Raw genomic sequence first — 13,411 nt, forward strand, 5'->3', positions numbered from 1 at the left:
AAATTTCGACCTTTTTACTGCAAAAAAGGGGGGTACATGTTAGATAATGAATATATCTATCTATCTATCTACTGTATCTATTACTGTACTTTTCAGTTCTAAAAATTATAGAATTAGTTTGGATTTTCCAAAATATAAATGTGTGCTTATGAATACTGTAGGCTTACATGTTAGTTATCATCTATTTTTGTTATTTGTATTTGTTTTATTCATTTTAGTGAAAGGTGAATATACTAGTTGTGATGTTGACAAAGTGACAATATACACATTGATATTATGGATGAAGTAAAGTCAGCACAGAAATTTAAGACATGAAGCCAACATACATTTCACGCCAAACACCTCAAATGTTGCCAGGGAAACAAAAGCTGGTTCGGTTTGTGCAAACAAAAATTCGCCTGCAATTTCAAAGTTACACTCCACAGAAAGATCATATTCTCTCTGTAATGAAAATGTAGCTTTTGTGTTCGATTCAATTCTCGAAGTGGATGAGATGATTCTGGCTACTGAATAGTTTGAGCGTCTGCCATCATGTGAGGTCCACATCCATTGGTGCTCTGTCCCACCACTCACTGGGGGAGCAGGGAGAGAGACTTTGTCTTCATTACCATCAAGGCAGAAGATCCTCTTTGTCAATGCTGTGGAGAGGAGAAATTGGTCAGAATCTCAGGGTCATACCGATAAAGCTCCCATACTCTCCTTTGACCAATCAGACAGCTGTTATATCCTGTATCCTACATCCTAACTTGTCATGAGGCTTAAACCCCATTAATCATCTATACTAAAGCTTCTCAAATATTGTAGAAATAGGGAGAAATCATTTAAAATAAATGCCCTATTGCAATATTGCATCTAAATTGAAGTTTCACTTTACTTCTGGAATGACTGAATTTGAATTCAAGGTACCCCAACCTGGCCACCAACACAAAGACACACCTCATATATCAGGATATCATTTTGATGAGAAGGAAATCGAAATACTGAAAATACCACCGCTGTTCCATTAAAAGACATAAGGCCAATGCACACGGCGTGCGATTTTGTCGCACGACAACATTCGATTCTCAATTCACACCAATGAATGAATGAATGTGAATGGAGAATCGAATGTTGTCGTGCGACAATATCGCATCGCACGCCGTGTGCATTGTCTCATTGGGTCTCATTCAAAACAATGGAATCGAATTCGGCGGTGCGACAAAATCGCACGCCGTGTGCATTAGCCTATAGGCGAGCTGAGGTGCTGGAGCTTTTACCTTTCTCTTTGAAGTGTTCTTGACATAACAAAATATATAGAGTACTAGTTAAAATAGGTTAGTTACTGTAAAAGGGGAAATGTATTTTATTTGGTAGAAATATGAGATTAATTATGATAATATTTCATTTACATTTGCAGTAGGTCCATTAATGATCTATCAAGCAAGGGCAAAATGCCAGAGTAATTCATGTGATTTTTTATTTTATTGAACCTTTATTTATTTATTTATAACCTTTATATATAGGGAGTCCCATTGAGACCAATGTCTCTTTTACAAGGGAGATCTGCATACACACAGTTTGCAATCATAAATCATACAGAATTACAACATTATAAAACACAATCAAGAAAAACTAAACTAAAACTACTAATTTTCAACAAAGCAAATATAACAGTGTCATTGGCATGGTAGTAAAAAGAACCTGATCATTTCTTGTGAGAAATGTCCACGCTTCAGGGTGTTAATTGTTTCTGATGACCTTTACATCTGCCTCACAGCTGCATGTCGACTAAGGTGGGAAGTCAACATTGAGTATCATAATTCAATCAGAAACTCTGAGCTTACCTTCAGCTGAGAGTCTTTGGCTGTATCCTGATATCAATATTAGAATCCACAACAATGAAAAGCTCAGGGATCCTACATCCTTCACCATCTTGACCGACTGTACTCTGTACTGTATTGTACTCTGACCCTCTATGACCCTCATCTTCTCTTAACTTTTCTAGTACACACAGGAAATGGCTGAGCAAAAACGGAAATTCATGAATTGAGAATGTGACGAAAATCTAAATGACTGTGCAATCATTATTTAAACTCATTCAGCTACAAACATGACAATCATGACCCCAACAAATTAGTTCATGAAATGAATACAGAGATACAGTATCATTAAGAACGTTCTTGCTTTAATGAAAAGTAATGACATGGAAGAATTATGTTTTGTGCAAAAGAAACATTGGTTTCAAATATGTATTGAGAAATTCCACCTCTGATGTCTCAATCCAACCACAGGGTAAATGTGTTGAAATGTTGAGGCACTGTTAAGGTGGTAGAGTCAATACAGTATTCAACAAAAGTATCAAACAATCAATCAAACTTTATTTAGCATTGTTTGTACAAAACAGGTAATACAATGTATTTTACAATGAAAAAAAGAATCAAAAAGAAATACAAATATTGCTACTAAACATTACTGAAATTAACAGAAAATGTAATATAATTTCTTTTCTTTTTTTATGCAAATGGTAATGCAGTACAGTACATGCATGCAGTACAGTTTACCATAAAAGAAAAAGCTCTGTATTTAATAAATTCACATTTACATTTTCATTTACTTTTTTGGCATTTAGCAGACGCCTTATTCCAAAGCAGTTTACAACACATATTGACTAAGTAAGTGAATCATCTATCCACCAGTCTTAGTAGGAAAAGAGTACTCTATGCTCAATCCAGGGGCCATTGTCAGTCATCCTGCTCATCTCTGGTGAGGAATGGACGTATCCTTCTGCTGTTGTAAAGCAGGACTGTCAAACTCAATTTCATCCCGGGCTACAGCAGCATTATGGTTGCCTTCAACGGGCCGGTTGTAACTCTAAGACTATATAAATGTATTTTCTCTTTATCACATAATTGCCTCTGCATTTGATTATTATTGGTTTTAGTAATAACTTAATTAATAACTAGCTCTGAAAGCAGAAGTCTAGGAAAAATCATGGCAAGCAGACATTCAAGTGTACAACTATTGTACAATGTATTTTTAAAATTAGTTCGGTAACAAAAACACGTGCTTGTGCCTCAATATATATGCATGTATGTACATAGACACAGAAATACTGTATGTGGGCACACACACTCACATTCCTCTGTGTTATTATAACATAAATCCCATGAATTTATGAGATTAAGAAACCCTCATTATTACTCATCCATCAATGATCAACATTTTCAAGTGAATAATAAAGGTAATTTCTTTTTACAATCACACAAACATTAACTTTGTTTAACCTTGTGGTCGCAGTTGAGAGGGGCAGAACTATGGTACAACAAATGTACAGTCTGCATAAACAAGTGGCTGCAAACACACACACACACACACACACACACACACCTGCACGAGCACAACCATTAGAATGCATGCATATTACATTGTACTTGTACTGTTTTCCTTTACTTTGCATGAAAAGAACAATTTCTTCCCTAAATCGCTCGAGGACGGCCCTACTCAGCCACCTTACTTCTGTACGGTACGGCACAGTTATTGTCAGTGCTCTCATCAACAGCTAATGAAAACGACAGATAACTGCGTGCTTCTTCAGCCAGCTGTGTCGTCAGATTTTCCGCTAGCTCCCTGACTCGGTCTGTGATAGTGTTAAAAGCCTGTTTCTGGTCAGAAACAGGCACACCTGTTCACATAACTTCAGAGTAACACTGTTTTAAAAATGTGCCTTCTGAAAAACACTTGAAAGATTTCTTCAGCCACAATAAAGCTGCTGCATCATTATGTTGCTGTAACTTTTGAGAACATATTCTGTTGAGAATGCAGGCTGTCTTTTAATTCTTGGACTTTTTGTTGCTTTTCTTGGTGGCTAAGGGTAGCATACTTGGCTCTGTCTGCCTCGTAGCAAAGACATACCGGCTTGTCTCCAATAAGTACAAACATGTATTCACTTTCCCATCTCTCTTTAAATTGCCTTCCCTTTGCATCAACCTCTCTTTTCTTGGACATTTTGGTACTCATATTTTCAGATGTTTTCATTGATGCGGGTAGCATTGATTGATGGTTGGTAGCTTGAGCTAAATCGCCCTCTAGCGGTTGTGGCCGTAAGCAACCGCATAGAGCGCTTATGCCAGCGGCCTATGTAGTTTATGGACACTACTTCTGTAAAGCCGCATAGAATTGTATTATAAGCAAATTATATCCTTTGCAAGTTCTCGCGGGCCATATAAAATGAGCTGCCGTGCCTTGAGTTTGACACGTGTCATCTGCGTAGCTGTGGTAGGACAACCCGTGTGAGGAGATTACCGAGCCAAGAGACTTGGTATAGAGGGAGAACTGTAAGGGCCCTAGGACGGAGCCCTGGGGTACCCCAGTGGTGAGGGTACATGGAGAAGACAACGATCCTCTCCAAGTCACCTGGTAGGAGCAACCCGACCAGGTAGGAAGCAAACCAGGCTTGTGCAGTGCCAGAGATGCCCAGTTCTGAGAGGATGGAGAGAATGATCTGGTGGTTTATTGTGTCGAAGGACATCCATCCAGGAGAATGAGAACAGAGGAGGGAGGAAGCTTGAGCAGAGTGGAGGGCCTCCGTGACAGCAAGGAGAGCAGTCTCAGTGGAGTGCCCAGCCTTAAAGCCAGATGGGTGGGGGTCCAGGAGTTCCATCCTTCAAGGGTTTTAGAAGGGTTACTCCTGCATTTCGTTTTCTTGGTGAAACATGTTTTTTGTAACAAGTGGAACATCCGTTTAAGGTGAAGAAACTAGGGTAATTCCTTTTGAAATACTCTCATCTCTGAAAACAATGTTGTCATTCTGGTGTGTTGACAATTGCATGGCTTAATCAAACTCAGCACGCATTATACTTTATAGCAATTCTATTAACTTATAGCAATTATCTCAAGTGGGGCATTCTCTGGATGAGTTCTTGCAAATGAAAAATAGGATGTTCCTCCTCAACACTGTATGGTTTAGTTTAGTTTAGTTTATTTATTTAGCACAAGAAATTGTGCAAGGAGGGAACGAAGCCCAGAAGGCTTGTACAGAGTTCCACTCCACGTCAATATCATTGTTTCAAATACAAATCAAGGGACACTTACTGCACGTCAATAGGAGAAAAGAAACCACAAACAAAATCATATCCATCGGGCAGAAAGGTAGGATAGCACATACAAACACACAAGACAAAAGCAAAACAAACAAAAAAAAAACTGAAAATAGATACAAGGATAGTAAGATTAGTAAAAAAAATAAACATAGATTTCCATCTAGCCCACCTTTCAACGGGAAAAGCACTACAATATAAAATAAACAGCTTATAACGAGATTAGATATTTTTTCAGTTGCTTTTTGAAAGCCGATCGAGGTGTTGATCTCAGTGGCGAGCTCAAGGTGGACCTCTATAACAAATGTTAAATTGGTGGCTAGAAGTTCGACAGAAGGGTAAGTGGAGGTCATTATTGAATCTTGTTGGATAAGAGTGGATGTCAGATGAGAAAATAAAGAAACTATGGTCATCAACCAATCAATAAATTATGCAATCATCCAGTTAATTCAGTCAATTAATCAGTTAGTCAATTAATCAATGGATCGATCAGTCAATTCTACAGCACATTTTATGCACAAATACAATACAATGTGCTTAACAGGAAGAATAGCTGTTGGTCAATGCCACACTTATCTGACCAAAAGGTTTCAGACCTTGTAGGCTACTTTCAAGGAAATCAACTCAAAAAGATGTATACATCTCAAAAGTTTAAATTACAGTCAATCAGTTGATGAATGAATGAAACATGTTCATTGTAATGTTTTGAACCAGGTAAAATCATCAATATACTGTACTGAATATCATTGTGATACTGATTTAACCCACCCCCGTCTATTGACCTATTATGCAAAGCAGGATTAACACCTGCACTACTATAATTTGGTTTTGGTCTATAACCATCGTTATTGCGTTCACTCTGGTGTAACAATGGAATGTTGTCGTGCAACAGAAATCGCACGCTGTGTGCTTTGGGCTTAACATCTAAGAAATGACTCACTTTGCAGAGGGGCCAGCTTGCACAATTTCCCACTGATTACAACATAACTGCTATAGCGTTGCTGTAGAGTTTTGGAAGAGGAGAACCTGCAAGTAAACATTTAATTTTCATTTCATTTCATTTCATTTCACGTCACATGCTCCTCTGTATCCCAGTATATTTGACAACGAAACTTGAAACTTGGATAGTTGTATCAGTACCTTGTACAATACATGCAAACAGTGGAGCCCATAGACTTTTGGGGGCCCTAAGCAAACAACATTATGGAGGCCCCTGGTAAGGGTCTTAGGCGGGTGACGATGTGGACATTTTTAAATGTATTTATTTCCCTGACACTAAAATATAATACGGTTTTACGAAGTTCGCGCATATGCGCGCGCTCGTGTGTGTGTAAGTAAAAAAAACAGTCTGAAAGACTAGCGTCTCTTTTACAAAGGAGCCCTGGCCAAGACAGCCACAATACAACAATTACATTTGACATAATAAAAGCACATAAAAACATGCAAAGCACATTACATGAAAACAGTAAAAACAGTACATGACCACAGGTACAGTAGCACACCTAGTACACATTGCAACATACTGGACCACAAGTAGCATACAAATTACATGCAACATGGAGCATGTAAATGATGCATGTAAATGCATGTAAATGATGGATCTTATCATGAATCATTTTTAAAGGCTTTAATATAGGCTACATGATGTATTAACTATTTATATTTTGTACCCAGATGTCAAATAAATAACGTAACAAATGAATAGTTAACTTTAAAAAAAAAAACTGCCCCGCTGAACCAATGAGAAGGACGGGGGGGCGGTGCTTCCCATCGGTCCGGCCTATCAGTGTCCTAGATTTGCCGCTCGCTCCGGGCGGCACATAGAATCCGTTCTATGGATAAAGGTCTCCAGACGTTTGGAGCGAGAGCAAAGCGGAAGTGGAAACGGCTGGCACCGCGAGACTAGCCAGCTATCAATAAACTACAATTCATCAGAGCAATTGCGCGTCATCTCCCTGTCATCAGAATGATCACGCCCCTTTTTGGGTGATAGAAGGGGAGAAGTTTGACTGGCGGTCAATGGGAATTTCTGGTCTTCGCTACTTTAATCCGATAAAATAAGAAAACCGTAGTGCTTTTTAGATATTAGGAGCCCAAATCCGATGGCCAGTTAGGCAAACTATATTATAGTGTCGTTGCCGATCAATGATCGACGTCGCTATATAGAGAAAATAATGAAATAGGGGTTGATTCATCAGAGCAGTCATACGTCATCTCCCTGTCATCAGGGATTTGTAGTTCTTCATATGATTTGCCGTGTAAATCCCTAGACTGCCCAAATCCGATTGCCAGTCAGGCAAACAATTATATAGTGTCGTTGCCGATCAATGATCGACGTCGTTATATGGAGAACATTTATGAAATAGGCAATGAATGTGTGTCCTTTCAGTCTGCCTCCATGAACCACCCGACCCAAAGGCCTGAGGTGTTGTAGGAGGTATCTATGAATATGATTTAGGGGGTATTTAGTATAACAGGCTAATGGGTTTATTGTGAGTTTACTTTGATTGTTTGTTTATTGCCTAGATCACCGTATTGAGAAGTCATATGGTTATGGGGGGTGATATTGCAAGGTAATTTAAGCACCTGCGCACCTTGCATGGTGGTAGTGGAGAGAGAGGGGAGCGATGTATTTTTGTTGACCGCATTATACGCATATTCTATACGCATTGTTTGTTATTTTTCTGGTTTTGATCGCTTATGGATTATTTTTGTACGTCGCCAAGTTTGACTGTTCTATTCAATAAATGTCCAATGTGACAATTGCCCTCCTCCACCGGCCCTAGTTTTGGATCTAGCTTGCTGTTCATTATTTTCATGATAAAACGTCATAACATCTTCATATACACCATACAGTAGACACTAAACAGTAGACATAAGACATGTTCATAAATGTTTATCTTATATGTGTACCGGTATATGTTTGTGAATATGTGAATATGTTTTCTGTTTTTTTGCACCTTCGGAAGAGCCACTACAATTTCATTGTATAGGCAACTGTACAACGACAATAAAGTCTATTCTATTCTATTCTATACAGGATAAATACTGATTAACAGTAGGCTACTTTGGCAAATGCCCATTGAACAGATGTATTTATTATCCTATCTTAAGGAAACTAATGTAACACTCCAATCTGGAAAAAAAAAAAAATGTGGAAAAAAAATGTTGAAAAAAATTTGGAGGCCCTTTTTGTTTGGTGGCCCCAAGCAATTGCCTTAGTTGCCTCTATGGACGGGGCGCCTCTGAGTGGACCAAAGTCATGTCAAAGGCGGTCATCCACAACTGAACTGGAAGAATGGAAGGCGCCAACTTCTCTGGGCCACCACCACAGAAGAGATTTAAAAACGCCAACGGGGGTGTTAATGGAGGGCCTAAGTCTTCACCGCCAAAGGGGGCTCCATCCAGACCATCCCCTCTCTCGTCAAACAACTGAAGGCTGTCACAGAGCCTGTCATAGGTCTTCAGTATGTGTGGGAGTACCGCAGCCCCAGTAAGTCTGTCCCGCCCCACTACCAGTGTAAGCTCTGCCAGGTGACCCGCCTGCAAAATGACATGCTGGCCCACGTGAAAGGCTGGAAACACTGTTTCAGATATATGAAGCGGATCCGTTTGCCAAAGAAAAACGTCATTTATGAACGGGCAAAATTCAACAAAAGAGTGCAACAGCCAAACGAACCAGTGGATTCATTTATCACTGCACTGTACGGATTAGCTGAACATTGCAACTATGGGGGATAGTAACACAATAATGTGTTGATAGGGGATAATAACACAAATCTGCACACCACTCTCAACCAGGGCTGCAAGACACCACCAGTGGACCCATGTCATGTCAAAGGCGGTCATCCACAACTGAACTGGAAGAATGGAAGGCGCCAACTTCTCTGGGCCACCACCACAGAAGAGATTTAAAAACACCAACGGGGGTGTTAATGGAGGGCCTAAGTCTTCACCGCCAAAGGGGGCTCCATCCAGACCATCCCCTCTCTCGTCAAACAACTGAAGGCTGTCACAGAGCCTGTCATAGGTCTTCAGTATGTGTGGGAGTACCGCAGCCCCAGTAAGTCTGTCCCGCCCCACTACCAGTGTAAGCTCTGCCAGGTGACCCGCCTGCAAAATGACATGCTGGCCCACGTGAAAGGCTGGAAACACTGTTTCAGATATATGAAGCGGATCCGTTTGCCAAAGAAAAACGTTATTTATGAACGGGCAAAATTCAACAAAAGAGTGCAACAGCCAAACGAACCAGTGGATTCATTTATCACTGCACTGTACGGATTAGCTGAACATTGCAACTATGGGGGATAGTAACACAATAATGTGTTGATAGGGGATAATAACACAAATCTGCACACCACTCTCAACCAGGGCTGCAAGACACCACCAGTGGACCCATGTCATGTCAAAGGCGGTCATCCACAACTGAACTGGAAGAATGGAAGGCGCCAACTTCTCTGGGCCACCACCACAGAAGAGATTTAAAAACGCCAACAGGGGTGTTAATGGAGGGCCTAAGTCTTCACCGCCAAAGGGGGCTCCATCCAGACCATCCCCTCTCTCGTCAAACAACTGAAGGCTGTCACAGAGCCTGTCATAGGTCTTCAGTATGTGTGGGAGTACCGCAGCCCCAGTAAGTCTGTCCCGCCCCACTACCAGTGTAAGCTCTGCCAGGTGACCCGCCTGCAAAATGACATGCTGGCCCACGTGAAAGGCTGGAAACACTGTTTCAGATATATGAAGCGGATCCACCCTGATAAGGTTCCGTTTGAGGAGGATGCAGCACTGAAGGACCCTGCGTGATCCAGCAGGGATATGCCTTTGATCGTTTGAAGAAAGAGCTTTCCTCCACACCAGTGCTCACACTGTATAACCCTAACAGTGACCTGAAAATCTCTGCGGATGCATCTTCATTTGGACTGGGAGCAGTCCTACTGCAGAAGAGTGTGTGGTCACCTGTAGCATATGCGTCGAGGTCAATGACACCAACGAAGCAGCGATATGCACAAGTGGAAAAAGAGGCGCTGGCATCTACATGGGCATGTGAGGTTCAGCAGCTTCATCCTCGGTAGATTCTTTGAGCTGGAAACAGACCACAAGCCGTTGGTGAGTCTACTGGGAAGGAAAGCCTTAGATGAGCTACCGCCGAGGATCCAAAGATTCCGAATGAGGCTCATGAGGTATGACTACACAGTCACACATGTTCCGGGCAAAAGTTTAATGACAGCCGATACCCTATCACGTGCTCCACTGTCTAATGCACAGGGACAAGCGGATGCGAGTCTCCTAGAGGACACAAACATATATGTGGACGCGATCATCAGTAACTTACCTGTCAGTGGAGAGTATCTGAACAACCTTCGTGAGCAGTTGAAGGCTGATAGCACATGCTCTGCGCTGATGGAGTACTGCAAAGAAGGCTGGCCAGACAAAAGCAGACTACAGGGAGTGTTAAGACACTACTGGGCTGAGCGTGCGGTGCTGAGCATACATGATGGACTGCTGCTGAGGGGATCTAGGCTGGTCATTCCAGCGGCCATGAGAGATGACGTGCTGGCGAGACTACATGAGGGGCACCTGGGAGTGACAAAGTGTAGAGACCGGGCCAAGCAGACGGTATGGTGGCCAGGACTCAGCAGCCAGCTGAATGAACTGGTGCTGAAATGTAGAACATGCATCCAGGAGCGGACAAACGTCAGAGAGTCACTTATGCCAACCAAGCTGCCGGACAGGCCGTGGCAGAGACTGGGAGCGGACCTGTTCACACTGGAAAGTAGGAATTATCTACTAGTAGTGGATTATTACTCAAGATATGTGGAGATTGCACAGATGACACCCACAAGGTCCGTGGATGTAATAGTGCATTTCAAATCAATGTTTGCACGCCATGGTATCCCTGAAGTACTCCAGACTGACAATGGCCCACAGTTTTCAGGAGGACACTTCACAGCCTTTGCAGAGGAGTATGGCTTTAGACACGTCACAAGCAGCCCCAGGTTCCCTCAGAGTAATGGGGAAGCAGAACGTGCGGTGCAAACAGTGAAGAACCTGCTGAAGAAAGCATCAGACCCGTATCGTGCGTTGCTGGCTTACCGAGCGACCCCTCTGCAGAATGGCTACAGTCCTGCTCAGCTGTTGATGGGGCGCCAACTCCGCACGACAGTTCCGACCCTTCCCACTTTGTTGGATCCGGCTCTGCCTGACTATGTGAGGGTGGATGCTAGTGAAAGGGAGAAGAGGTGGACTGATGCAAGGAACTTTGACAGGCGACACGGAGCGAAGAACCTGGAGGCACTGGCACCCGGAGAAGATGTGTGGATCACTGACGCAAAGGTCCAGGGCAAGGTGCTAGCAGCACACCACACTCCGCGGTCCTATGTTGTCGAGACACCTCAGGGCACGCTGAGGAGAAACCGACATCACTTGGTGACACTACACCATGACCGGGAGGGGGTTCACATGGAAGAGCCTGCAGTAGCGGCTCATGGAGTCAGAACCATCAGAGACTACTTCACCATCAGAGACTACTTCACCCAGCAGACAGGTCTCCACGAGTCCTACCAGAACAAGGTCTGGGAGAGAGGTTAGGAAACCAAGTAAACTTGATCTGCGACATGATCCATGTGATGTGAAACTGTTCTTGTTATGTTATTATTAGAGCAAGAGTAGTATGTTATATAAGTTAATTAAAATGTGAAAAGTAAAACAGAATGGAAGTCATTCACCATGTTTAGAATGTTCAGGTCTTCCAGCACAAAGAATAATCCCTTAAAACATGTAGTCTACCCTTTGTTCTCAAGAAAGGGAGATGTGGTATTATGCATGATAGGAGATGCATTATGGGTAATGACCCGAGTCACTGTTGAGCTGAGTGTTGATTAAACTGGTTGAGTTAAACGTGCGCAAGTTGTCCGAGTCCAATAATCATATTATAACTTCACAGCCCACACACATAAGGATGTTTGGTCGTAAATATTGAACACATACAACATTTACGATCTTGGTATTTGATCACTGGCTAGTGGCTATATAAAACATCGCCGCTCTGCTTTAATGGTTTAACCGCTATTTATTTTTAAAATTTTTGCCACGCTCCCTCTAGTTTTTGGTCAAATTACCGCTCGTGCGCGTTTCATGCGCGTGCACGCGGAAAAAAAGTTGCGCGCTATGCGCGCTGCTGAGTGGGCCGCGAATACTGGACATATCGGTAAAGTGGGCCGTGAGTCCTAAAAGGTTGGGAACCGCTGACCTACTTTATAAGTCTTGAGAAATTCAGTTTATTATTATTATTATTATTGAAGGAGTGAAGTGAATGTATTATTCCTTGGTATTTCATTTGTTCTTTATTGTGTGTGCTTGAAACCCTAAAGATGGTTTAATACATACAGTATATTATTTACATTGAAGTTACGGGGTCTGTCTTGCCTTTTTTGTATATCGTACATACTGTACTGAAGACCCTTTGTGGTTGTTCTGTTTATACTTTTTTTTTTGTGATAACACAACCGTTTCCCATAAGTAGGACGGGGAGTTGTTATAGATGGTGGCCAGTACGGGTAATAGAAACAGATTAAGAGTACTGTAATTTATATTGAGATTTAAAGACGTGAGACATGGCTTCAGATCAGGACACAACACAGCTTGATAGCCTATATGACAGTCCAGAACAGTCAGAACAAGATGGGGCAGATAGTGTGCAAGAGAACCTGCCAAATCTAGAGGAAGAAGAAGAAGAGGATGTAACATTCCACGGAGGTAACTGTTACATTTAGAGACCCTGTAGGTGAGGTCTCCTCCATGCTAAGCGAGCTTTATGTGTCTGAGGATGGAGGTAACACAGATGACAACGTTGGACCATCCATCTTGGATGACCTGAGACAGGCTTTGACAGGCCGAATGGACGCCCTTGAGGTTAATTTCCTGAATTCACTCGACAGCGCTGTCAACAGGGAGCAGAGTCTCCGGGACTATTTGGACGAGAAATTCAGAGAGTTTGACGCAGTGAGTTGGATGGAGAGAGGCCATACTACTGCTCCCAGTGTGGGAAGAGTTTCACTACGTCCATCAAACTGAAGGTCCATGAGAGAATACACACAGGAGAGAACTCCCTCTCCCTCCCCTCTCTCTCCCCCCCCCCCTCTCTCTCCCTCTCCCCCCCCCCCTCTCTCTCCCTCTCCCCCCCCCTCTCTCTCTCTCTCAGTGGGAGTGTGTGGCGTTCCTACAGGAAGTCGTGTGTGAACACGGTGATGAAGTGCCTCGTTCCTGAGAGCAGCTCCCGCTCGATCAACCGCATGACCAACGAGGATCTGCACAGTGTTAGAGTTATGTGATCCCTG

Source organism: Nansenia antarctica (genome assembly GCF_963989245.1).
Source record: "Nansenia antarctica genome assembly, chromosome: 7".
In the NCBI taxonomy this organism is placed as follows: Eukaryota; Metazoa; Chordata; class Actinopteri; order Argentiniformes; family Microstomatidae; genus Nansenia; species Nansenia antarctica.